The following is a 27,978-nucleotide window of genomic DNA, read 5'->3' on the forward strand; positions in this document are numbered from 1 at the left end:
CCCCCAAGGATTTGTCACCCTTCTCTGAGCAGCGTTTGGCAGGGAGGCAACCCCTCCAATTGCATTAGACACTGAAAAGTAGCAGGGGTGGGAGAGAACTCTCTAGAAAGTCCCAGCTCAGAGAGAAGGTTTCCTCCCTCCAGGCTGCTCTCTAATGACTGATTCTCTTCAGCTGCAGCGCTTCGCCAGCACGCTGCCAGTGAGTGGGCGAGGCCGAGCCTGGGAGTCCTGAAACCCCGCGGCGCGCAGCCTTTTTCTCAGCTCCATCTGTCTGCCAGGCTGGCTCCGCCCCGTGCGCCGCCGTCCCGCCGAGAGCCAGGGGCTGCTGGTAGCGCTGCGCTTAAACACCTCCTGGGGCACCGCACGCCGTGCTCTCCCCTGAGCACCCTGCTGAGCCTCCCAATGAACCTGCATTTCCTCTGCAGGCCACCCCGTCCCCCTTCCCCTCAGGGGGCATTACAGCCTCCCTTTACCCTGGGATACCCCTAACCCTCCCAGCCCCCCCGCTAAACCCCCTTTACCCTCCCAGCCCCCCACTACATTCCCTTTACCCTGGGACACCCCCTGACCCTCTCACTCCCCACTACTCCCCCTTTACCCTAGGGTACCCCCATCTCTCCTTCACCCTCCATTGCACACACTACCTCAGGACACCCCCATCGCCTCACTACCCCCCCTACACCCTCTTTACCTCAGGACACCCCCTACCCCCGGTACACCCCTTTACCCTAGGGTACCCCCACTGCACCCTTCCCCCTCTACCCCTCACTAGCCCCCCTGTGCCACACTAGGACACCCCCGTCATTGCACCTTCTCTACCCAAGCTCACCCCCAGGCCCCCTTTCAGCCCTTCTAGCTCAGGGCACCCGCATCCCACCTATGCCCCCAGGACGCCCCCTACACCGTGATACGCCCCGTCGCTTCCTCTACCCCTAGGAAACCCTTGCCCTGTTACGCCTCCCTGATCCTGCCTGCGCCCCCTCCCCAGGACTCCCTCCGCCCCTTCCCCAGCCCGGGAGGCGCGCCTGTGGCTGGCCTTGGCGGGGGGAGGCGATGGCGGAGCGCGGGACGTCAGTGTAAGTGGGCCGGTCCTGGGCGAGGCAGAGCCTCCTCGCTCCCTCCCTCCCGCTGCAGGGAAGCAGCAGGGTCCGCGCTAAGCTCCCAGCCCCGTGCCTCAGTGAATGGTCCGGCGTCCGGGTGCGACTGGGGGGTGGGGGAACCCGGCCTCCGTGGGGGCAAAGGCAGCGCCTGGGGAGCCGGAGTGAGACCAGTTCCAGCGCCCCGTGCCGCCTGGCACCGGGGATTACCAGCCCGGGAGCCTGCAGAGCAGCAGCACTGAAGTTGCAAGGGGCAGGCGGTAAGTTGGGAAACAATTGGGATCGTTTCCATTCATTGCATGTGTCTGCAGCCCTGGCAGAGGGCAGCCTGGCTGCACCACTAACAAACCAGGGAAGAACTGGGGGTGGGGGCGACTTACGCGGCAAGCTTCCCTGCGTGTGGTTTTCTCTAGCCACAAAATAGACATAGCTGGTAGTTGGAGACGGGAGTTTGGGGGCTCACGAGTTCCTGTGTGTGTAGAAACTGCAATGTTGAAAGAGACCTTGAGGGCTTGGTATTGTTGTGCGTGGGTGAGAAAGAGACAGAGGGATACAGTGATCATGCTAGTTTATAGGCTTTGGTGTACTGGAAACAGCTGCAGCACAAAAAAGTGGGAATCCCACAAACAGGTTTGGTCAGGGGCGATGGAACGAGTTAAAGCCTCTTATAACCCGTGAAATTCTTTAAAACAACAACAACCGGCAAAACGGTGTAACTTCTCAACGTATTTTCCTCAAACTTCAGATCACGACTTGAGTGGAGGACCCCTTGGCATAAAACTTTGCAGCTGCACACTGCTTTGTTGTAAAGCTGTGTGAGGTTAGTGCAATGTTGCATAGGGCGCTTCTGCTTTGCTCGCTGACTAGCGACTCTAGCCTCGTTGCTGGAGCAGTTCCCCTTCCCTCTGTGATACATAAAGCAAGCAGATAAATCTGCCACTCGCTTTATTGCTCTGCTGCCTGCTGTGTCTCTCCAGGGTGGAAAATGACTGACTACATTGTTTTCCCCCGTGATTCTTTTGGATGTGTCAGTGGGAAGGAACCCTTAATCTGGCACATACACTTCTGGTTGGGAATGAAAGGGCTTTCTGCAATAATAACCCAGTCTCTCCAGTATGAGCTGTTGTGTGTTTTAAGTATATGAATGCACAAGTAACAATATGTAAGACATTATATATAGCTGAGGTTTTGGTCATTCACCCACTAACAAAACATCTGCAAGCTGCTTTTCTTTATCCTGTTTCTGTGGGTAATACTGTGTTTAAAAAAAAAAGCGCAGTTCAGATGGTTGTTTAGGTGAATTTAGTTTGTGTGAAGTATTGAATCATGTGCATTGCTATAAGTTAAATAACTGAATTTACTTAAGCACACGTTTTTGATTGTTTTGTACTGCAGTATTTATTAGTTTAGGAACAGTAAACCTTCTAACAGGATCACAGAAATATAATTATGTCAGAGAAAGTGATGAAAATGAGTGAAGTTTCAACTGGGGTGATGGAGAAATGAGGGAGTTACAAAAACAACAATAAGGCTTATCCCTCCCCACACTCCCCAGGCTTTTCTGTATTTTTCATGTGTTCTCTTGTGTTGTTACTTACACTCACCAATCACTGATTGCAACTTCACATATATGCTTTCCTGTCTCAGAGCAACATGTTGAGAACTTGATAGAGCAGCCATGAATAAAACCAGACTTTGTCTGATGTTTAATGGTGTGTTGATAACTATGCCCTGTATCAGTATTATCAGGATTCTGCTGCTGCCTTGGGCACTCGTTTGTAGTCACAATCCTTTCCCATGCTGTGTTTTAGAAAGCAGAGATTCATATTTCCTTTCAAAGTTCGCTTTCTTCCTCCTCTCCAGTATCTCCCTCCCCTTTGGCTTTCTAGGCTTTGGTTTAAACTAAACTACAGGAAATGGGGTGGGAGGGGGAGAGAAGGGGGAGAAACAGGAGGAAATGGATAAAATATAAATAGCAGTAAAAAGTTTTTGTTACTTGTCATTCAGGAAAAACTTATTAATACATCACATATATGAAGTGGTGTTATATTCAGTCTTAGTACTTTACACACTTAAAAGCAAACCATGAGGCGGTACTCTGTCTCCCTAACGTGCACATGCAGCCACATGAATTCACTCATTTCTACTGTTGTGATAAGTCTTATGTTGGGATGAGGATGAGGGGAAGAAAAAAAGGGAAATAGTAATTGCTTTGATCCTTTTTAGAGTTATGGCTTGCTGTCATGGAAATTACATCTGTTGTCCCGTAATATACCAGTGTTTAACTTGTTATGATTTATTAGATGCCTCACCATTGGTTCAGTGAAAACTCTTTGTGTTAGGTGTAGCCTGGATTGTCTGTATTTTGTATTGTTGGCGCTAAACAAAAAAAAATACTGTTAAACTAGTCTTTCATTGTTTTGCATACCTCGCACTATAGAGGTTATTACTTTTACTTACACAGGAGAATGCATTCTTTCAAAAGTCAGCTGTCTTGAGGGATATCGAGAATAAACGGTTCTCACTTATCAACCCTTGTATTTTCAGTAGTTTTATTTTTACACTATGAGACACATCAGTATAGAACAGGGTTTCTCTACTCATGGGTCGTAACCCAAAACTGGGTCACCAGAATGTGTCAAAGGGTCATGTCAGGAGGAGGGAGACGTGAGAGTTGGGTCATGCTCTTGGAGGGAGTGGGGTAGTTGCAGAACCCAGCCCACACTCATCCTGCAGTGGCAGCTGCTGCAACTCTGTTCCAGTGGGGCTGATTGGGCTGGGCTGGGCTGCTCACTAGAGGCCTGGCGACCTGATGCATGGGGATGCATGTTGCTCAGGTCTGCTGCCCCTCTGTAGAGATGACAGAAGGCCTACCAGGCCAAATTTAAGTAAGTGGCATGATGACCCGATGCACCGAGTCACAATGCCACTCCATCACTGATAATTTTAAAATCAAGATTGGATACTTTTCAAATGACATGCTCTAGGAATTATTTTGGTGAAGTTCTGTGACCTGTGATATACAGGAGGTCAGGCTAGATGACCACAATGGTCCCTTCAGGCCTTGGAATCTATGAATCATACAAATTGGGTCCAGCGGGGGGGCTGATCCAAACCTGAGTAGTGTTGTGACACCCAGAGGTTGCAACATCAGGAGGGGGAGCTGGGCCCAGGGACTGGGCAGAAGCTGCCGCTGTAGCACACATGTTACATTTATTTAGCACTTATTAAGTTAATGTATATATTGAGTAATATTTATTTAGTAAACAGATTTTTTTGCATTAACACTATCTACTGGGTCATGACAGGCCATCAAGATTTACAAATGGGTCCTGAGCCAAAAAAAGGTTGAGAATCTTTGCTATAGAACAGGGGTTCTCAAACTGTGGTCCGCGAGCTCCATTCAGGTGGTCTGCGGATAGTTCCCTCTAAGGTGCACACCTGGGCAGCCGCACATGAGAGAATGAAGGGCCAACCACCTAATTAGTGGAGCTGTGCAGGCGTGGCTCCACTGATTAGGTGCCTGGACCCTGGAGAAGACACCAGTGGTGAGGTGGTGGCCTTGGGGGGAATTGGGGGTAGGTGGGAGGGGGCAGTGAGGTGAGAAGAGGGGGTGGGGGAACTTGGGACGTGCAGTTCTGTGAGGGCCAGAGAAAGAGGCGACTTTCCCCAGTTTCAGAGCTGCGGCTGCCAGGGAGAAACGGCCCTCCTTCCCAGCCTCAGCTCTGTGGCTGATGTAGCAGGGGAGAGACCCCCACTCCTTCCCAGCCCCAGCTTGGGGGCTGCCATGGTGGGGGAGAGAGGGAGAGACCCCTCTCCTTCTGAGCCCCAGCTCGGGGGCTGCTGCGGCAGGGGAGAGAGGGCATATTTATCACATTAGAAAGGTAAGACTACTGGTACTAAAACATGAGTTGTGTGCTTTTATTTGTAGAGGAAAAGAACATTAATTATTAAGGTTTTTTTTAATATAGCGCTTTTATCCAAAGAGCATTACAATAGTTAGCAAATGGTACAAACAACTTTTGGAAAGATCATTTGCCAAGACCCTCAGCAATTTTCAAGTGGTCTGTGAAAATTTTTGAGAATCACTGCTATAGAACATCAGTGAGACCATCATATGATGTGTGAAAAGAAAGTCTATTCATCACCCTTTCAAAAAACAACCCCCAAACTAGGTGTTAAATGTTTTAACATGTTAATACACTGCTGAACTGCTTTTTGTTGAGATTGTGGAGATTTTTAATAATAGAGGCAATGCTAACATTTTAAGATTAATTTTAATTTGTGAAGAGGTGTAATAGTCTTAATACACAATCTCTCAAATGAAATGATCACAGCATTGGTGGTATTATTATTCAGCTAAGTTTGTGAGTATTTCCATTGTAAACTGATGAATATTAGCTTGGAGATTCAAGATTTGCGGGAGGGGACTCTTCCAAAACGGTTTGTTTTGGCTGTTGCTGGATGACTAAAAATTGATCATCTTAATACTGAAAAGTGGTGGGGAAAATATGTATCCAAACTTACTTACCTTCTTATCTATTTGGATTGTAAGCTCTTCGGAGCAGGGACTTTTCTCACTGTATGTATGTACAGTATCAAGCGCAACTGAGCCCTGTCTCAGTTGGAGCTTATAGGTGTATTCTAATTAATAAAAAGAGTCTGAGTATTTGGTCATCTCTAGTGGCTGATCTACAGAAGAGCAAAGCTCTACTATAACTGTCTGCTAATAGAGCAGATGAGGAGGGTGAGGTGACATCTTTTATTGGACTAACTTCTGTTGGCGATAGAGACAAGCTTTCAAGTTTACACAGAGCTCTTCTTCGGGCCTGGGAAACTCAAAGGCATCCCAGCTAAATACAAGGTGGAACTTTAGTTAGTGTTTTTTAGTTCAAACAGTATCAGTTCATGCTTTTAGCACTGAAGGTCCTGGTTTCAAACCCCACTGATGAGCAAAGTAGGAAGTAGTTGTGTGTGGTTTTTGTTGTTTCTGTGTACGAGACGGTTTCCTGTAACTTATTTCACTTTAGCAATGGATTCTTGTCAGTAAAGAGAATAGATAATCTATAAAGAATCATGTTTTATTTTTATATTGATTCAGCATATAGCAGATAATTTCTTCTAATATATGTTTATCAGTAACAGAAATATGTATATATATCTTCCTACTGTATTTTCCACTGCATGCATCTGTTGAAGTGGGTTTTAACCCACAAAAGCTTATACCCAAATAAATTTTAGTCTCTAAGGTGCCACAAGTACGCTTCGTTCTTCTTGGAATATTGTGACATTGGCTATGGCACCTCATGAAAGGGTGGTTCTCGTCACCATTATATCTTGTGCAAGTACAGAATTATTTTAAAATTGGGCAGTCAAGTATGTCTGTTTGGTGTGGGAGTAGAGAGCCACTACTGCAAGGGGCGAGGAGTGGGTCCTGCATTGGTAGCTATGGGTCAACCACTAGCTCCATTCCCAGTACCTGGCAGATTTCTAGGCCCCCAGTCCAAGCAGTATCAAGCTTCTGGAAGTTTTCCCCTCCAGCACCCCAAAGCTGGCTCCTTACAAGGGAGGAGGAGGGGGAGTCTTGTCTCTTACAAACAAAGCTGCTAGGGCCACTGCACCGCCCCAACATCCCCTGCATAGGCGATGACTCAGTGGGTGCTCCGGCGGTGGGGCACCCATGGGGAAAAATTGAGCAGCGAAGCTCCCCGCCCTACCTCGACTCCGCCTCGTCCCCTGAGTGCACCATATCCCTGCTTCTCCGCCTACCTCCCAGTACTTACCGCCTCAAAACAGCTGTTTCATGGCTTAACAAGTTCCAGGAGGGAGCGGGGAGGAGTGGGAATGTGGTGCGCTCAGGAGAGGAGGTGCGGAAGAGGCGGGGCCGGGGCGGGGATTTGGGGAAGGGGTTGTAATAGGGGCAGGGAGGGGGTGGAGTTGGGGCAGGGACTTTGGGGAAGGGGTTGGAATGGGGGCGGGGCAGGGATAGGAGGGGGTGGAGCAGGGGTGGAGTCGGGGAGGGCCGGGGGCAGAGCGGGGTTGAGCACCCACCGGCGCCAGCAGAAGTCGGCGCCTATGATCCCCTGGATCCAGAACTATGCCGGGGAGACACCCCCGCCACTAGAACCCATGTTGTGCTTCCCCTCTCCCTAAACATATGGCATCTGGGAAATAAACTGTACAGAAGAAGTAGCCAAGACCAGATGGTTTGATCATATTTCTCCAGTTTTTACTTGATGTTCTCTGTGCTGCACTCACTGGCTGTTTGTTGTCTCTCTCTTCTCCCCTCCTCCTTGTCCCTCCCCCCATCCTCCAAGGGTCTCTTTTCCTCAGCTTCATTCCACACTAGTCCCTAATACCATCCTCCGCTCCTTCTTCTCACCCAATTTGTTCCCCTTACCTCCCTTTTCTTGTTTTTCCATTTAGCTAATCTCCTTTTTGCCTCCATCCCATCCCACAGTCACGGAGCTAATATTACGTTTGCTGCCATCACATTGATAGCTCTTAAAACCAACAAGGAGTCCGGTGGCACCTTAAAGACTAACAGATTTATTTGGGCATAAGCTTTCGTGGGCTAGAACCCACTTCATCAGATGCATGGAGTGAAAATTACAGATGCAGGTTATCTTTAAGGTGCCACCGGACTCCTTGTTGTTTTTGTGGATACAGACTAACACGGTTACCCCCTGATAATTGATAGCTCTGCTTCTATGTTGAATCCCTTTCCCCTACACTTTGTCTTGACCACCTAGATTTAAAGTTCCTTGGGGCATGGACTGACAGCTGCTCCTGTGTTTGTACAGTACCTGGCACAAAGGGACCCCAATCTTGGTTGATCCCTAGGCACTACCATAATAGACAGGATTAACAAGCTGGAGCTCTGCTTGACTCAGTTGATTTTTCTGCCACAAGGATAATTAGAGCAACCCAAGAAGCCCCTGCCTCAAACCAAGAAGCAGAGGACAGGGCTGCAATATGGGAAATTTAGCACTTTAACAACCGGCATAATGTATCTTCTTTTTAAAAGAAAGATAAAACCACCAATTATGGGTCTAATTTACAATTTTACAGAATTTCAGTAAAGTTAAAAGTAGCACTACCACCATTTTAAAGATTAGTATGAAGGCTATTTATATCCCAAAAGCAGAGTTCAGGGTTTTATGTGACATCTTCTGCAGCAGCTGATGTCATAATACTTAAAGCAGAGTAGAAAGTTGTATTCCCTGCTATTTAAGCTATTAGTAATGTCTTTAACAGTTGATGGGGAAACTGGGCATCCATGCCTCATCAAGTAAAGGAAGGAAAAAGGAGATTTGTAATTCCAGTAGAATGTCTCTAATGTGTATATTTATGATTTGCACCAGGAGGTCATAAACTGTATTGCTTCACAGATTCCAGGAGCAGAAGGGACCATAGTGATCATCTACTGTAACTATATAACTCCTGCAATAGAACTTCCCCAAAATATTGTCTATAGTGGATCTTTTAGAAAAAATCCGATCTTTCACTTCAGTGATGGAGAATCCACCACAAAGCTTGGTACATTGTTCCAATGGCTAATTGCTCATACTGTTAAAAATGTACACTTTATTTCCAGTCTGAATTTGCTTAGCTTCAACTTCCAGCTATTGGATCACATTATACCATTCTCTGCTAGATTGAAGAGCCCATTATTAAATATTTACAGGTTTCAGAGTAACAGCCGTGTTAGTCTGTATTCGCAAAAAGAAAAGGAGTTCTTGTGGCACCTTAGAGACTAACCAATTTATTTGAGCGTAAGGTTTCGTGAGCTACAGCTCACTTCATCGGATGCATACTGTGGAAAGTGTAGAAGATCTTTTTATATACACACAAAGCATGAAAAAAAACCTCCTCCCACCCCACTCTCCTGCTGGTAATAGCTTATCTAAAGTGACCACTCTCCTTACAATGTGTATGATAATCAAGATGGGCCATTTCCAGCACAAATCCAGGGTTTAACAAGAACGTCGGGGGGGGGGGGGGAGGGAGGAAAAAACAAGGGGAAATAGGTTACCTTGCATAATGATTTAGCCACTCCCAGTCTCTATTCAAGCCTAAGTTAATTGTATCAAATTTGCAAATGAATTCCAATTCAACAGTTTCTCACTGGAGTCTGGATTTGAAATTTTTTTTGTTGTCATATCACAACTTTCAGGTCTGTAATTGTGTGACCAGAGAGATTGAAGTGTTCTCTGACTGGTTTATGAATGTTATAATTCTTGACATCTGATTTGTGTCCATTTATTCTTTTATGTAGAGACTGTCCAGTTTGACCAATGTACATGGAAGAGGGGCATTGCTGGCACATGATGGCATATATCACATTGGTGGATGTGCAGGTGAACGAGCCTCTGATAGTGTGGCTGATGTTATTAGGCCCTGTGATGGTGTCCCCTGAATAGATATGTGGGCACAGTTGGCAATGGGCTTTGTTGCAAGGATAGGTTCCTGGGTTAGTGGTTCTGTTGTGTGGTATGTGGTTGCTGGTGAGTATTTGCTTCAGGTTGGGGGGCTGTCTGTAGGCAAGGACTGGCCTGTCTCCCAAGATTTGTGAGAGTGTTGGGTCATCCTTCAGGATAGGTTGTAGATTCTTGATAATGCATTGGAGGGGTTTTAGTTGGGGGCTGAAGGTGACGGCTAGTGGCGTTCTGTTATTTTCTTGGTTAGGCCTGTCCTGTAGTAGGAGACTTCTGGGAACTCTTCTGGCTCTATTAATCTGTTTCTTCATTTCTGCAGGTGGGTATTGTAGTTGTAAGAATGCTTGATAGAGCTCTTGTAGGTGTTTGTCTCTGTCTGAGGGGTTGGAGCAAATGCAGTTGTATCGCAGAGTTTGGCTGTAGACGATGGATCGTGTGGTGTGATGAAAGCTGGAGGCATGTAGGTAGGAATAGCGGTCAGTAGGTTTCCGGTATAGGGTGGTGTTTATGTCACCATCGTTTATTAGCACTGTAGTGTCCAGGAAGTGGATCTCTTTTGTGTGGACTGGACCAGGCTGAGGTTGATGGTGGGATGGAAATTGTTGAAATCGTGGTGGAATTCCTCAAGGGCTTCTTTTCTATGGGTCCAGATGATGATGTCATTTTTTCCTAACCCCCCCCCCCCCAGACGTTCTTGTTAAACCCTGGATTTGTGCTGGAAATGGCCCACCTTGATTATCATACACATTGTAAGGAGAGTGGTCACTTTAGATAAACTATTACCAGGAGGAGAGTGGGGTGGGAGGAGATATTTTTTCATGCTTTGTGTGTATATAAAAAGATCTTCTCCATTTTCCACAGTATGCATCCGATGAAGTGAGCTGTAGCTCACAAAAGCTTATGCTTAAATAAATTGGTTAGTCTCTAAGGTGCCACAAGTACTCCTTTTTTTATTAAATATTTGTTTCCCATGTAGGTACTTACAGACTGTATGAAGTTACCCCTTAACCGTCTATTTAAGCTAAATAGACTGAGATCCTTGAGTCTCACTATAAGGCATGTTTTCCAGTCCTTTAATCACTCTTGAGGCTCTTCTCTGAACCTCTCCAATTTATCAACATCCTTCTTGAATTGTGGGCATCAGAACTGGACACACAAGTTCTTTTTTAGGCTGAGCACATTGCATACACCAGGGGCTCCTTGTATGCCTCTATTCTCCCCACTGTGCACAACCCTCCCATTGCCCTTTATTTCAGGAACTCCCTGTAAACATCTGCTCCCCCCACTCATCCATCATGCCAGTGGCTCCGTGTGCCCCATTCCTCCCTTCCATGCTAAGGTCCCCAGTCATGTTCCCTATGCTGGGGGCTGTGTGTGTGTGTGTGTGTGTTTTCTTTTTGTCTCCTGTCTAAAGTACCTTTCATTCTTTCAATCTGGAAGGTCAGGTGGATGGCTGGTGTCCTCTTTTCTCTCTCCCAGTATGGAGCAGGCTTTGGGGAGGCAACGAGCTAGGAGGGAGGAACATGAAATGCCTCCTTCACTCTGCTCTCCCTCTGTCTCCCCCACTGGCTGAGGATGCATCCCACAGTTGTTAAGTGTCTCGCTGCAGGGAGAGCAAAGAGCAACTTTTAAACTGCTAATTGCTCACCGATTGTGCCAGGAGCTCTGTGTGGCTCCCTCCTCCTCCACCCCCCACTCAGTGCCAGGGGCTCTGTGGGGTCCCTCCATTTCCTTCCCACCACCATTCTTGTTTTTTTTCCTTTCTGTCTGGGAGATAACTCCTTGTGTATGACAACTTTTATAAACTCAACTGGGAAAAGGGCGGAGGTGAGATCAGGCAGAGGTGAGATCTCTGATTATAGTTGATGGGTCTGCTAACCACATTCCAGGGGTAGGATGTTCCCATTTTCCCCCTTTCGATTTTGTGATTTTCACCAAAATCAACAGGATTCTGTCTGTCTATGCCGAGAACATTCCTGAAATTTTGGAATTGATTGGATATGATGTTCAAAAGTTACCACGTTACATCCAAACAGAGGAATGTCATTGAGTTGACTATTGGACCTAGCAAATCATTAAAAAATTAGGACCCCGAAAGTGTAGTGATATCCTATTTTTTATCAAATCTTTGAGGGAGCTTTGAAGTCCAATATTAACATGTCACTATTACAAAATACGCCACTGAACATTTACTTGGAAGTATGAATTATGATGATGAATAATTTAATCTAGGCAGTTCACTTTCTTAGAAATGTATGTCTATTTGGTAATACCTTTGTTGGATCATATTAAAGAAGTTCTGTATTAAAATCACAAATGAGTTTGATTCCCCAGAGTTTAAATTCCAGGGTATTACTAATTAAGAGGTCTCTTGGTTTTTTGGTACTGTTTCTCTCCCTCTATGTGTGAAACTTGCAAGCTGCTAATTGTGTTAGTACATTCTAAGACAGAGTCTGTTCTCAAAGCAATTCACAGAGAGAGAGAGACTCAAAGCAATACTCTAACAACAGAAACAGCACCCAGAGACTCCCCGCCCTTTTGTTGTATTAACAATTGTGATTAAAATAGAGATAGAGGATGGATGTGGATGGATGCTTGGTGTGGATAATAACTGAATGATCAGGGAGGTGCCAGCCTAAGAATCCAGTGTCCATCGGCTGAAGAAGGCGTCAAGTGGAAATAACCAGAGGACCCCACCCGGAGGGCAGACTGGAATCCACCCAACAGCCTCAAGAATGGGAGAACCAAAGAACAAGATAACATCTTGGAGCCGTCAGGAATGTGCTATCTGCTGATTGATTCAGCAACAGCATGATGAAGCAATTCCCATAGACTGGCATAGGAAGAAATTCCTATAAAAATAGACTCTAAAAAGTGAGAACTTTGGGGTCTGATTCTGCAAACCAACTTCCAGGAGCATCAGATGAGCATCTGACAAGGCCCTGCTCCCTCCTCATGTCCAGGCCACCTGGCCAGTGGCTTGGCATGAGCAACTCTAAGGCTGGTAACTATGATAACAACCTTGCAGAACCTGTGTGTGTGGGTGTGTATGTGTGTGGGTGTGTGTTTGTATGAATGAATGTGTGAATAAATATGAGATTGAATGGAATGTTATAGCTATAACTAACTGCTTACTGTGATTCTTTCTGTATTCACAATAAATGTGGTATTTTGCCCTTTTCCCTTTAATAAGATCCTGCTGGTTTTTATTTTATTGGTACAACATTTTGGTGGAGAATTGCGAAAGGGGGAATATTGGTAAAAAACCTCAGTTATTGTAAATATTGGTGTGCACACCGCCAGCTCTAGTGAGCTAGGCATTTCTATTAGGTTAACCAGACCTGCTGGCCTCCGAGAAGGTAGCAGGGGACCTGCTGGCCTCCGAGAAGGTAGCATGGAAAACAGATTAAACCAGACCTGCTGGCCTCCGAGAAGGTAGCAGGGGACCTGCTGGCCTCCGAGAAGGTAGCAGGAAAAACAGATTAAACCAGACCTGCTGGCCTCTGAGAAGGTAGCAGGGGACCTGCTGGCCTCCGAGAAGGTAGTAGGGAAAACAGATTAAACCAGACCTGCTGGCCTCCGAGAAGGTAGCAGGGGACCTGCTGGCCTCCGAGAAGGTAGCAGGGGACCTGCTGGCCTCCGAGAAGGTAGCAGGGGACCTGCTGGCCTCCGAGAAGGTAGCAGGGGACCTGCTGGCCTCCGAGAAGGTAGCAGGGGACCTGCTGGCCTCCGAGAAGGTAGCAGGGGACCTGCTGGCCTCCGAGAAGGTAGCAGGGGACCTGCTGGCCTCCGAGAAGGTAGCAGGGGACCTGCTGGCCTCCGAGAAGGTAGCAGGGGACCTGCTGGCCTCCGAGAAGGTAGCAGGGGACCTGCTGGCCTCCGAGAAGGTAGCAGGGGACCTGCTGGCCTCCGAGAAGGTAGCAGGGGACCTGCTGGCCTCCGAGAAGGTAGCAGGGGACCTGCTGGCCTCCGAGAAGGTAGCAGGGGACCTGCTGGCCTCCGAGAAGGTAGCAGGGGACCTGCTGGCCTCCGAGAAGGTAGCAGGGGACCTGCTGGCCTCCGAGAAGGTAGCAGGGGACCTGCTGGCCTCCGAGAAGGTAGCAGGGGACCTGCTGGCCTCCGAGAAGGTAGCAGGGGACCTGCTGGCCTCCGAGAAGGTAGCAGGGGACCTGCTGGCCTCCGAGAAGGTAGCAGGGGACCTGCTGGCCTCCGAGAAGGTAGCAGGGGACCTGCTGGCCTCCGAGAAGGTAGCAGGGGACCTGCTGGCCTCCGAGAAGGTAGCAGGGGACCTGCTGGCCTCCGAGAAGGTAGCAGGGGACCTGCTGGCCTCCGAGAAGGTAGCAGGGGACCTGCTGGCCTCCGAGAAGGTAGCAGGGGACCTGCTGGCCTCCGAGAAGGTAGCAGGGGACCTGCTGGCCTCCGAGAAGGTAGCAGGGGACCTGCTGGCCTCCGAGAAGGTAGCAGGGGACCTGCTGGCCTCCGAGAAGGTAGCAGGGGACCTGCTGGCCTCCGAGAAGGTAGCAGGGGACCTGCTGGCCTCCGAGAAGGTAGCAGGGGACCTGCTGGCCTCCGAGAAGGTAGCAGGGGACCTGCTGGCCTCCGAGAAGGTAGCAGGGGACCTGCTGGCCTCCGAGAAGGTAGCAGGGGACCTGCTGGCCTCCGAGAAGGTAGCAGGGGACCTGCTGGCCTCCGAGAAGGTAGCAGGGGACCTGCTGGCCTCCGAGAAGGTAGCAGGGGACCTGCTGGCCTCCGAGAAGGTAGCAGGGGACCTGCTGGCCTCCGAGAAGGTAGCAGGGGACCTGCTGGCCTCCGAGAAGGTAGCAGGGGACCTGCTGGCCTCCGAGAAGGTAGCAGGGGACCTGCTGGCCTCCGAGAAGGTAGCAGGGGACCTGCTGGCCTCCGAGAAGGTAGCAGGGGACCTGCTGGCCTCCGAGAAGGTAGCAGGGGACCTGCTGGCCTCCGAGAAGGTAGCAGGGGAAAAACGCATAGATTAAGCTATGATTTCAGAATCTAGGCTGTGTCACTTGCTAAGTAATACCAGCAGTGACAAAGAGATTGAAATATCCATGTTAAGATGTTTAAAAGAAAACAGGGTAAGCCAGTACTAGAGGGAGGAATGGAGTCAGAAGGAACTCCAACCTCACCTTTTGTTAAAGAAATTACACCTTTTAAACAAATCCTTCAAAAATTTGGGCACAGTCCTTGGACTAAACAAGCCCTAGCTGATGTCTGCACTATTTCGGACCTAGAGGATAGATTGGCTCAGTATATCCTCATATACAAACCTTCTAGTGCTGCCAAAAGAGATGCAGCAGCAATTTGGTTGTTGTGGGAGGCATGTAAGGATTCTTCTCTCCGCTTGTCTTCATGTAAAGAGGAAAAGGCACAAATGGAAAAGGGAGCAGACAATTGGAAGGTGCTGGCTACAAATATCCAAAGCCAGCTGAAAATAGTGAAAGAGGCACTCCAGGAATACAAAAAGAGTGAAAAAGTTAACTCTGCAGAGGCTGGAGGGAGGCAGGTAAAGGGGGAGAAGGTCCTATGTACGGCACCCCCAGGCATAATTACAAAGAGAAAAGAGAGTAAAAAAAAAAAAAAGTTAACTCTGCAGAGGCTGGAGGGAATTAAGCAGTTAAACTTTGTATTTCACCCAAACAACTTTTAACCCAAAAATGTTAAAAAGGAAAAGTGTTAGAGCATTCTTGGTTTCTTTGCAGCCATTCTGAAAGAAAAATGGGCCCTTTTCCAAAGGAATGTCTGTAAATTAGCCAGGCAAAAATAAACTATCTGATTAAAATCATTTGACTGGACAATTTAGTCAAATTTGCTAAAAGAACATAAGAGGGTTCTATTGGAACTTAACTGCCTCAAATGTATAAAGGGAATGTAAGATGTAAAAAACAGAGCAGTGTGGAAGGGATGTTAAGGAAATGTGTATGTATCTGTCTGTGTGTGTGTAAATATGTAAAGTTCTAAGGACCAGTTAGTTTTGTTTTTGTTTTAAATAATGCCACTAAAAATCTATTTGACTCTTTAATTCAAAGTTGCAAAACTGACACACCTTTTTGCTAGACACAGGTAATTAGTGTTGTTTGGCTTTGGGATTTGGCATTTAACCCTTAAAAGGTAACTCAATGCTTTACAAAATTTAAAATGTTTTTAAGTTGTGGCTGCAGCAGGGCAGTCAAAATCAGGAGAATATAAAAAAAAAAATTTTGGATTCTTTTTGTTTGTTTTTTGTTTGTTTTTTGTTTGTTTTTTGTTTGTTTGTTTTTGTAACAAAATAGCAGATGAGAGTTGTAGTAAAAAAAAAATTAAAAAAAGACAGTGCCTCTCTGAAGCAACAGCAGGGGTGAGGTGCACAAAACAAAAAGAAGCAATGTTAGAAACACTGAGTCTTAAAATGGCTCTGAGTAATCAGACTGTCACTTTGATAAAGGTACATGAAAACTCTGTAAGCAAAAAAAAAGAAATAGTGACACCTTATGTAAAAATGGATCTGGATAATGTTATAGAAGTTAAACTATGGAAGAAATGTGCATTTGCCCCAGAACATGTGCAGGGTATATTGTAGAAGGGTCAAAAGAAATGCAAACATACCATGCTACTTAATTAAAATGCTATTAGGGCTCCAAAGGGAGCCACAATAGGTTGGGTTTTCTTTTTCAGATTGCTGTGTGTTTTGGAAGCAGAAGTTAAAAGTAATCAAAACTCTGGTGAAAGTTGATTGTGTCCCTAAGACAGAGTCTCTGAGCTGCTGATGGCTTTAAATCCAAAAGCAGGAAGTTTCTGTGAAAATGCAAATTACCTAAATGATAAAGGAAGGAAAGAACTAACAGCACAAAGGAGCTGCAGATAAAGGACATACCTGGTCAGCAAACAAATTATCTAAATAAAAGGCATGGGATAACAAGATAATTTTAATAAATTTAATGATAATAAGTATCCCTGTAACAACGTATAGTGTGTATGATTTTTGGAAAAATCCTTTAAGGTCGTGTGGTAATGATGCTTCTCAGTTATTACCTGTAAATAAAACTTAAAGCTTAACACAGCAGGAAAAACATTATAAACTTGGTCTGCTGTATAAGAAGGAAAACTCAGGGATTTAATGACTAAACAGTGGGATAATTTCCCCATAACCCTTAAAAGATAAAAGCCTTTGAAACCTGGCCTGCCTATAGAACAAAAACAGGAAAATATGGGGGCAATTTTTCTGTTTTGCCTGCAATCAGCAAGGGTATTTGTAAAAGAAATATTTTAAGCAATAATCTGCCACCCCAAAAGGGGTAGAAACATGTTCTTTTTGTCTTTCAGAAAATCAGGAAAAGCTGCCAGCTGAAAAGCAACCCAATACCATGAATCTACTGTCACAATAGAAATTGTGTTCTGTGTTCTATGTTTTGTCTTGTGTTTTGTGTTGTTGCTAGCACTGTTGTGTGTTTAAAAAAAAAATACTGAAGACCTGCAGGAACTTAAAAATAAATTAAGCTTTCTGTCCCAGCTACAGGACAGCCTGATACAAAAACAAGTACATGCCAATGTAGACTTGGTCCAAATTGGTCTGGGTAACCTAAAAGGCCGATGGAATCTTTAGTAATGGCTTAATATTACCACATGGCTTATCCATAAGAAAAAAAAATATTAGAAATAGGAAACTACACAGCCATAGCTATGGGATGCACTGAAATGCAGATACTTGCACTAGCTACTTTGGAACACAAAATGTTCTGGGTCATACTGGGAAATATTAAGGGTTTGATGCATTTGTTAAAAAAGAAAGAGATCATTGTTTGACACTTATCAATATGAATGGATGCAATATGTTTCCAGTATTGTAAACCAGACTTGTTAATGGGAGAAATTGTTGTCAAAATTGCACACCAACAGTCCCTGGAGGCAAAGGTATTGAAGGTTAACCCACTCCCCATATTACACATGGGATCCTTTTGGCTACCCTGGACCTTGAGCCAGTGGGCTGGGGAGGGAGGGAAGCTATTGGACACTAGAGGTTGTACCGAATGGACTCCTCAAAAGTGGGTGTGCCTCATCTTGCCTGTTGCCCCAGAACCTTGTAGTAAAGATACATCACTAGGATCATGTATGTGGCATGAATTGGAATCACAAACTCAAATTGCCTCACAGTACTTTCTCTTGAATAGGCTACATAGAAAGTGACACTGACGATTATAAATCTTAGTGTCAAAAGGGGGATTATGTTGGATCATATTAAAGAAGTTCTGTATTAAAATCACAAATGAGTTTGATTCCCCAGAGTTTAAATTCCAGGGTATTACTAATTAAGAGGTCTCTTGGTTTTTGGTACTGTTTCTCTCCCTCTATGTGTGAAACTTGCAAGCTGCTAATTGTGTTAGTACATTCTAAGACAGAGTCTGTTCTCAAAGCAATTCACAGAGAGAGAGAGACTCAAAGCAATACTCTAACAACAGAAACAGCACCCAGAGACTCCCCGCCCTTTTGTTGTATTAACAATTGTGATTAAAATAGAGATAGAGGATGGATGTGGATGGATGCTTGGTGTGGATAATAACTGAATGATCAGGGAGGTGCCAGCCTAAGAATCCAGTGTCCATCGGCTGAAGAAGGCGTCAAGTGGAAATAACCAGAGGACCCCACCCGGAGGGCAGACTGGAATCCACCCAACAGCCTCAAGAATGGGAGAACCAAAGAACAAGATAACATCTTGGAGCCGTCAGGAATGTGCTATCTGCTGATTGATTCAGCAACAGCATGATGAAGCAATTCCCATAGACTGGCATAGGAAGAAATTCCTATAAAAATAGACTCTAAAAAGTGAGAACTTTGGGGTCTGATTCTGCAAACCAACTTCCAGGAGCATCAGATGAGCATCTGACAAGGCCCTGCTCCCTCCTCATGTCCAGGCCACCTGGCCAGTGGCTTGGCATGAGCAACTCTAAGGCTGGTAACTATGATAACAACCTTGCAGAACCTGTGTGTGTGGGTGTGTATGTGTGTGGGTGTGTGTTTGTATGAATGAATGTGTGAATAAATATGAGATTGAATGGAATGTTATAGCTATAACTAACTGCTTACTGTGATTCTTTCTGTATTCACAATAAATGTGGTATTTTGCCCTTTTCCCTTTAATAAGATCCTGCTGGTTTTTATTTTATTGGTACAACACCTTATGCTTGCTTTTTCATTGTTTGTTCACCTACTCTCTAATTTGTAAATTACAGTAACTCCGAATGGGTGTCTCAGACATTAGTCAGTTTTACAATGTATTGTTTTAAAATACATTCATTTTTAAAGTATAGGTATTTTACTGTTGATTTGGGATCTTAAATATTTCTTACAGTTTCATTTTGATTAATTTTTAAACAAACTCCTGACTTTTTCACTTGTATTTAGACTTCAGGAGGTCAGATATAGACAATAGGCAGATGATTTTTAAGGTTTTTAGGCAGTTACTCAAATTAATCCAAGCCTCAGTCCAATGTATACAGTGCTCCCAAGGTGTTTTCATACAAGGAAGTACTTCAAGGAAGACCAAACCCACAAAGAAAAAATAAATTGTAAATTTATTGTGGATGCCAGACAATTACTACAGGTCCTAGTATTGAAAATGTGAATATTTGTTGTTTTTGTTTCATATTGAAGATACTTTAAAGGGGGATAGTGATGGTGTTTGAGACTGATCAGTCTTGACCATATGATTCTAAAAATTCTCCCCACTGGTACAAAGTGAGTTTACACTTCTCTGTGGAAAGCAAAGGCTTGGAGGATAAATTTGGGGAGAGGCTTCCCCAATTTTTCTTATCTTCTTTTGTCAGTAATCACAATGTCTTTTCCAGCTTAAAGCTTCACAGTGATCTTGTATATTAGTTTTTGGAAGAAACCAAAATGTTTGGACATGTTTGTGTGTATAGAGTTGTACAGTGAAATTTATTACTAGTTACTTTTATTTATACGGTTTTTGAATTTTTCCTCTTTTTTTGAAGAGTGAAAACTGAACAAAAAGCAACCCTGGGAGAAACATCCTGCTGTGTAGCAACCTGCTGCCAAATCAGATATAGCCCCCATGACAAATGAACACAGGAGACATCAGTTTTCCCCCTCATTTCAAATTATTTTGCTGACAGTACTATCCTGTCATCTGACAGATTGGAAGCATCATTGGAGTCTTGTCTTATCTGTAATAACTATAATTTCTTTACTGAAAAATGCCTTATTTTTATGTGAGATTGTTACAATTCATGAATTATATTTTTACTACCACCTGACACATTACATGTTTCATATTTATGTATAGTTTGATAATTCAGTCATTAAGAATACTGATGGTCTGTTCCCAATAAATAACACCAATAATTTAAAACAAAAACCAACCAAATTAATGGGTTTCCAGTCAAATAGCATGATGAATTAAATTTATTAAGTTGCATTGTATGGTCTTGGCCCCTTTCACCTTGAAAGAGTACCTCTGATTCCATGCATTTCTTGAGCCCTTCTGCTAAGGTGGTTTTTGTTATTTAAAAATAAACAAAATTTCTTGTGAGCTTAGTGGTGAAAAAATTGTCATATTGACCGCCTTAGTGATTGTAGACCTATTTTTTGTGCCAAACAGATGCAATTCAGGCCTAGTCTAAACAAAATGGTACAGTGGTTTATCTAAAGTTTTGTTTGGAAACTACTTCAGTTTCTCTATGTAGACAAGGCCTTGGACAGCTATCTTGGACAAATTTCATTACACAGCTTCCAAACCTGTTCTGTAAAGATCAGCTCTAAGGTGGGAGGATAATTCAGTCTTCATATTTGATCCTTCTGCAGAGATTGCTGATAGGGATGCCAATTAGTACCATTTGTGATAGTAGCATTTATAATGGCAGCTTTCAGAGTAGCAGCTGTGTTAGTTTGTATCTGTAAAAAGCTAAGGAGTACTTGTGGCACCTTAGAGACGAACAAATTTATTAGAGCATAAGCTTTCGTGAGCTACAGCTCACTTCATCGGATGCATATGCTCTAATAAATTTGTTCGTCTCTAAGGTGCCACAAGTACTCCTTAGCTTTTATAATTTTCTAGGCAAGTAAGTTGCTCTTAGAGCCAACTCATTTTACATGGGTCAATGAATTACTATTAGCAGGGATCACTTCTAAGAAGAACATTAGAAATATTGAGTCTTTTGAAAGACTCCCCCTCCCCAAAAAGCAAGCAATCAAACACTATCAGATTTGCTGAAGTGCATGTGCTTGGTAATACAGTTTACAATTTTTCATTCAGATCACCTGTCTTCAGATGATGGCAGTACACCAGAGCGTGCCTTTGGTTTTTATACTTCGGCCGTTAGCACGTAAAAGTCCCTTTGGTACAGTCTGTGCAAAATAACAATTTGGGGGAAGGAAGTGTGCAAGGAAAAATACACTACAAGCATAGAGGTTGAGTTTGTTATAACTACTTTTGTTGTGGGGTCTTTTCAGATGGGCAGAAGAATTTTTTCTTGTAAAATCTGTTAAGTGTCTGAGGTTTAACAAAGAGCAATACTTGCGTCAAAAGTTTCAAAGGTGGTTCTTTATATGCCATGAAATACAATACATTTGGCGCACTTCACACGTAATTAGTTAGTATGGCTTTTATGAATAATGCCTATTGAGGCTGCCTAATTTCATTCAAGCTCTGTCAGAGTGTGGCATTTGTGTAAGATGCCTCTCCCTGATAAAATTAATTTCTTTCAGACAGCAGGCAAGGCAATCAGTAATCTGAAATTAAGTCCATCTAATAACACTCGCCCTTCAATGTGCACGGAAAAGGCTTGACATAGTTTAATATTTACAAGAAAATTCTTGTCTGAAAAACTGAATGATCAAAACTGGATTTTCATTGTGTTCCCAATGTGGCAACTCATTCTCTTGGTGTTTTTAATATGTTGAGAATAACAGGGCATACTTGGATTTTGAATGCACATTTCAAGTCAGATTTGTGGGGTTTCTTCTAGAGGTATATAAATAGAACATTTAAGTTCTGTTCTCACTGTTATGATCTCAGCCTAGTCTGTAGGCCAAATTCAACATTGTAATTGAATTATAGTTTTATGCTCAATAGAAAATCATATACAGTTCTGTATGTTTTTGTGGATTGTATCTTTCAGTAACATTCTTACTGTGATATCCTCGGTGCAGTGTCTCTCTCTGGTATGGCTTACCTTACATAAGTTAATGATAGGGGTGTTGGAACAATTTTTATTGTGGGGGTGCTGAGAGCCATTGAACCAAACTGTAAACCTTATATATAATGGTAACTACTTCACCCCAGGGGGATGCAGTAGCACCCCCAGCATCCCTAGTTCCAGCACCTATAATGAAGGCATCTATTTGTTCTGTTCAGTTTAGATATTTGTGCTCACAATGGGCATAGTACACTAAGACAGCTGGAATACAAACTTTCCCAATGGTCTCCCAGCTGATCGTTCTGTGAGGTGTAAGGTAATTTAGCAGAATGTGTATGGTGGTGTATACACCTATATCTAATCATTAGTCATAACTAAGCTGCATAAAGTTAGCATAATTGCCTTCATCCAGTGCTTAACAGATAGATGACACAAACATCATTACGCAACAGCTCTGACAGCTTGAAGTAGAGCTTGCCTTTCATCTTAGCAAAATTTGGAGACCTAGAACTGAGCTCAGGGCCAGTCTAGAACATGGCTGGGTAAAGGTGGCTTAGAGCTATCCTTGTACTCTTGTGCTGTTCTGGGGCCCAACAAAACAGAGTCCAGTCACACAACGAAGCGTCCTTAGGGATGTTCTCACTTAAACTTGGTTGCTTGTGTGTCAAAAGGATTTGTTCCAGCAGCTGTGGGTTGCTAGACCAGCATTTCCCTACCTTTTCTGGTTTAGGGTACACTTACTTCAGTAAAAGATTTGTGCGTGCACCCCCACCCCACACTAAAATTATTAAAACAAAATTTATTCTTAATGAGAAATTTGAGCTTGCCTTGATATGCAGAGTCATTAAATCTTAACAGGAAATGATGACATTGCATCAGAGCTCTTGTTCCACTGATGCTCTTTTTGTTTGTTTGTTGATGTAAGACAGGCTTGAATAAAACTTAACTTCCAGTTGGACATGAGTACTGATATCTGTTGATTTGTCAAGCTGCAATGCAAATTTTCTGCTTTATTTGAGGACAAGATGGTTTACCTGTCAATGAAAATCCAAATTGCCAATAACTCTCACAGTCGCATTGCCTCACCACTTGGACTTCCTTGTGTTCATGTTCAGCTTCATCACTGAAAATAGATGTAGAGGTGCCAGAATCTGTTTTCTTCAAATATTTATCCATTTTTGAATCTTCAATTCAAAATGGTTGATACGAAAACACAACTACCGTGTGATACCACGTGAACGGCAAGGTCATATGAGTGTAGTGTGTGTAACGTCTGTCTCACACACGTATACCCGAAGAGCAACAGCACAAAGTGCAATTTGATTTTGACACTAATTAAAATTTAGTGACTTTTCCAAAATTCCGGGGCAAACCTGTTCATTCCTGATGGCACACTGGCTGGGAAACACTGCACTAGAGCACAAGGATGCCAGAATCATATTCATTTCACCCCTGGAAACACGTCCTAAGCATGGCCTGGATGGAGGAGCAGGCTTTAGTTGCTTTACTCCATGTGTGGATTTCCCTTGGCAAGGGCAATTCCCAGAGGGCCGGTTCAGCTAGCTTTGTGGTTGCTATGGAAAAACAGCCAAAACGGGGCCCAACATCCAATCTTAAAAGGGAAAGGTTGAAAAGAAAATAGGCCAAAAAAAAAAAAGGCAATGACAAGAAACGTGTGTACATCTCCTCTTCTCCCCCCACCCGTGCCTGATTAAGGACTGGAACTAACAATAATAACAGTACTTGTTCCAATCATCCTGACTACATTGCTTGTGTACTGTATTCCTTTCTCCACCATCTTTCTGTATTATTTTTTGTTTGTCTTGCTGTACTGTGATCACAATTTACAAGTATGACATGACATCCCATATTTGGCATAGTAATATTATGATATGATTATGGCATAATTATGATGCATTTTGTATAAGGCATATAAGATGTCATTGGAAAAGTTATGATTTGTTGAATATGATTATCTTTGTGCATGTATCATTTTTGTATCTCCAGTTATGAATATTGACTAAGTATCTATATTTCAAATGTAGTTACAACTGGGTACACCCACTAGGCAAGATGCTTCCAGTCCAAATAGCTGGTTGGGAAGGGCCCATTCAAGGTAATGGGCCATCAGGTGAAACAATAGGCCTTAGGAGAAGCTTATCCCCCACATGGTGAGCCTTCCTGAGAATGCTTCAGACAGCCTTGTAAGTAATGGCTGCTATGACTCAGCAAAGTATGCAAGGGCCTGTGACCAGACCACATGACACGAGTCTCCATTTTGTGTACCTGTATTTTTTCACAAACTGGGCTGAGAACCACACGTGAAACAAAGGGTACCCGCCTTATGGAAAAGCTATATAGGGTAGGGAGTGACATCATCGGTGGTTCTTCACTGCCCCACCACTCAACACCTAAGAGAAGCTCCGAAAGAAAAGGACTTGGAATGGAAATGGGGATCCCAAGCTGCAAAGCAAGTGCAGCTTGTGCCTTGAGAATCTGCAAGTCTGTTTGTATCATCAGTCAGGGTGCGAAATTGCTAATTCATATCCAATCTTTTTAGTGTATTAGGCTTAGTGTCCGGTTTTGTTTATTTACTAGGGAATCTGCTTTGATCTGTTTGCTATCACTTATAATCACTTAAAATCTAACTCTTGTAGTTAATAAACTTGTTTTATGTTTTAATCTAAAGCAGTGTGCCTTTGACTGAAATGTCTGGGGAAAATCTTAGCTTGGTTAGCACGAGTGTATTGTGCGTATTTCTCTCCACGTTGAGGTCGAGGTGAACCGAATAATCTTTTTTGAGTGCTGTCCCTGTGGGTACTCCACTCTAGGTGTCCACACGTCCCTGTGTCGTTGATCAGAGATTTTTGGTAGCAGTGCCTGGTCGGGACCAAGGCGCTCAGTTGGTATCTCCCGTCTTGCTGGAATCTTCCTGAGCACCTGCATCCCGCACCCCCCTCAGTTCCTTCTCAACCATCTCCGGCTGAAGACGGGACTCGGGGCAGTGCTGTTTCTCTTCCCTGGTCTCTGTAGGAAAAAAGTAACAAAGAATGTAGAAATAGTTATTAGTTACATCCCAGTTGTTTCTCTTCCTTTAGTGTAGTTACTTAGTTAAAAAAACAAACAAAACAAAAAATAAACAAAACTGTTCCCTTCGGGCTTGTCTCCCACTGAGATGCTCTCCCCTGCCATTTCTAATTCACAAAGCCAGGGGCTTCAGGATTCAAAGTGTGTTTCCTGTCAGGACTCCATGCCGTGGTCGGATGGGTACTCACATTGTGTGATGTGCCTCGGGGAAACCCACATCCCCACAAAGTGCCTCCACTGTATGAGCCTCAAGTCAAGGGCTCGGTGCAACAGGGACCTACCGCTTAAAATGCTTCTGAGGGGAAAAATCCCTGCAGATTTTGGAGATGGGGAAAGTTAAACCCGCTCCTAAACACTCCCCGGCCAGATCCGAACCAGTTGGAAGCGTTGCTTCACCCTCTCTGGAGCAGAGGGAAGAAGCACAGCAGTCTCATAGGAGAGACTCCGACAAGGGTAAAGGGTCTCCCGCAAGATCCTTACCCTCTGTGCTGACAGCGCCACGGGCACCAACTCTTTCTAAAGCCTCAGCTGTGGCTCTTGCAGACCACAGAGGCAGGAATCCGACCTCCCGTAGCAGGAAGGTTTCCGAGGCACTGAGTGCCTCAGTGTTAAAAATAGCCACGGTGCCAGCTGCATGCTCTGCCCCTGTGCCGACAAGGACATATACTTCCAAATGACCAGTGCTTATGGGCATTTCCCTATATGGTCTTTCTTGAAAAATCATTATGTGATAGAAGATAATTTACATACCTAATTACAAATTCTGTAGGGATGTATGTTGTAGAGAAGTATCACCAAATGATATCGTTTGTTTTTAAACAATGCTGTCTGGTAATCTGCTTTGCTTCTTAATTCCTCTAAGCAACATGGACCATCTAGCCTGAGTTTGTTAGTTAGTGTGTGTGTGTGTGCGCGTGCGTGTGTGTGTGTGCGAGATCTTGGTCTTGAGAATGAGTGATCAACTTCATTGTTTGAAGGGGGACGCATGAGCATTTATTGGATTGCCTATATAGTTTAAAAGCTCAAAGTAATCAAAGTAATCAATTCTAATCTCACTAGAGATTAAATTTTAATTTTATTTTAATTTAATTTAATACTCTTAAAAGGTGCTCATTTAATAGCCCTGGTAATTGAAGTCCTGTTTATCTAAAGAACTGGAAAAGCATTGGAGTAGTAGTGTTTTTCCATCAATGACTCTCCCTTGCTGTGAAAGGAATATCTCTAGGGTTGAAAGGATAGTTTAGTCTCCTTAGGCTCTCTTGAGTTAGCAAACAAGCATGTCACTTATGTTACTGGTTTCTGTGATGTGGATATTTGTGCATTGAAGGCTACACAGTAACAGCTATGCTCATTTCACTAACAGCTGTTTAGCTCTTAGTAATTTTCAGGGCTAGATTTGAACTAGCAACCCAGAGGTGTAAGGCTCTGTGTTTCATTAGCAGTCATCCCCTGAGGCATCCAGCCTCCATCCTTTATTGCATCCCTAATTAGAGCCTTAAATTTAAAAAGTAATCTTGACAATAGCGGGCTATAGCTTTCAAGACAGAATATTTAAATCAAAGTTGACTACAAGTAGAGAAGAGATACCTGGAACTGATGTTTTTCACCGAGATTCTGTTTACGGGGTAAGAGAGAAGGACACATTACCAAATGGGGAATCCTAGTGCAAAATACCTTTCTCAGGATGTAGATCACTTGCTTTAATCCAGCCATGAAAGTCAAAGAGCTATAATCTGGGTTTGCACAAATCTACCCGAATACTAGCAATCAAGTACATTAGGGGAAGCGGTCCCGCACAAGAGGTTTGGGGTAATGCTCTGTAGAGATGCTTACCCTTTTTCCTCTTTAGGTGCCTCCAGCGGATGACCAGTGGAAGGGTGGTAGGATTCCTAATAGGGAGCTGCTGGACTCCATCTTACTCTGTTTCAGTTGCTCAAATACCACAGTGATGAGTGTCATATTTGAAGCTGAGTAGAAAAAGATAATTTTGTATTTCAGATAAATTACGGCTTGGTTAATTAAACTTTATCTAAATCTCCCTGTAGTTTTATTTGGATAGGGTATCTTTCATTTCCTGCCCAAAACTGCTATATAGTTTTTCCATTTTAAATAGCTGGTTATATTCCACCCTAGAGAGAATTGCATTTCAGTGATGCTAAAGTGATCATATATAACTTATAGCTGTCTTGCGTGCTTGCTGTGACTTATTTAATAAATTTTTATAAAGCACTTTCAGATTTTTGTGCTATACCAGTAAATTTTATTATGTATTAAAGGGTGAAACCACTGAACTATTGAGAGGTTTCAGAGTAGCAGCTGTGTTAGTCTGTATTCACAAAAAGAAAAGGAGTACTTGTGGCACCTTAGAGACTCAAATAAATTTGTTAGTCTCTAAGGTGTCACAAGTACTCCTTTTCTTTTTGAACTATTGAGAGGTTTTTTTCACGCAATGCACTGTCAGCCTCTGGAACTGCTTGCCAGAGGGTGTTGTGAAGGCCAGTACTATAATGGGGTTCAAAAGGGAGCTAGATAGGTCCATCAATGGCTATTAGCCAGGATGGGCAGGAATGGTGTCCCTAGCCTCTGTTTGCCAGAAGCTGGGGTTGGGTGACTGGGCATGGATCAGATTGATGATAACCTGCCTGTTCATTCCCTTTGGGGCACCTGCTATTGGCCACTGTCAGAGGACAGGATACTGGGCTTGATGGACCTTTGGTCTGACCTGGTATGGCCATTCTTATGTTGGAGTGTATCCTTTTAATACTGAGACAGGGGACATCCGATATTGTTGTCAGTTTGTATTTAAATTGCTTGAGATAATTTCCTATTGATGCCAATTTATTAAATACAGATTTCAGTGAGGAAAACTGTAAATTTTTGTCTCTTTGAATTGTAAAGGTTGCAAGAATCAACCTGTTTAGAGTTAAGGATGCAGAGTAATGTCAACAAAAAGTTGTACTTTATGAGCCAAATGCCTCCTATTCATTTTCTTTATAATTTAAGACCGAAGTACTTTTAACGAACCAAAAAAACCCATGAACATTTGTCTGTCTCCTGCCAGTTGGCATCAGCTGCAAATTATGATGTTTCATTTCAGCCATACTAAACTCCAAATGAAATAATACAAGTTGTCTCATTAAGAAAATGTCATTATGCTTATAATCCTGATGTGGTTGTGTTAACTTATTTTCTTCATCCCTTGTGTGAAAT

The 27,978-nt window shown here is 43.8% G+C and overlaps 1 protein-coding gene across 2 annotated transcripts in view; it reads left to right on the forward strand.

The window, feature by feature from the left end:
* The first annotated feature begins 1,219 nt into the window (after positions 1-1,219).
* The window catches only part of LHFPL2 (LHFPL tetraspan subfamily member 2), a 195,017-nt gene continuing 168,258 nt past the window's right edge, over positions 1,220-27,978 (forward strand). For both annotated transcript variants that reach the window (XM_073344157.1, XM_073344155.1), the window contains exon 1: positions 1,220-1,357. The gene's annotated coding sequence lies outside the window, so the exon portion shown is untranslated. The remainder of the gene's footprint in view (positions 1,358-27,978) is intronic.

Source organism: Lepidochelys kempii, chromosome 5 (assembly GCF_965140265.1).
Source record: "Lepidochelys kempii isolate rLepKem1 chromosome 5, rLepKem1.hap2, whole genome shotgun sequence".
Taxonomy (NCBI): domain Eukaryota; kingdom Metazoa; phylum Chordata; order Testudines; family Cheloniidae; genus Lepidochelys; species Lepidochelys kempii.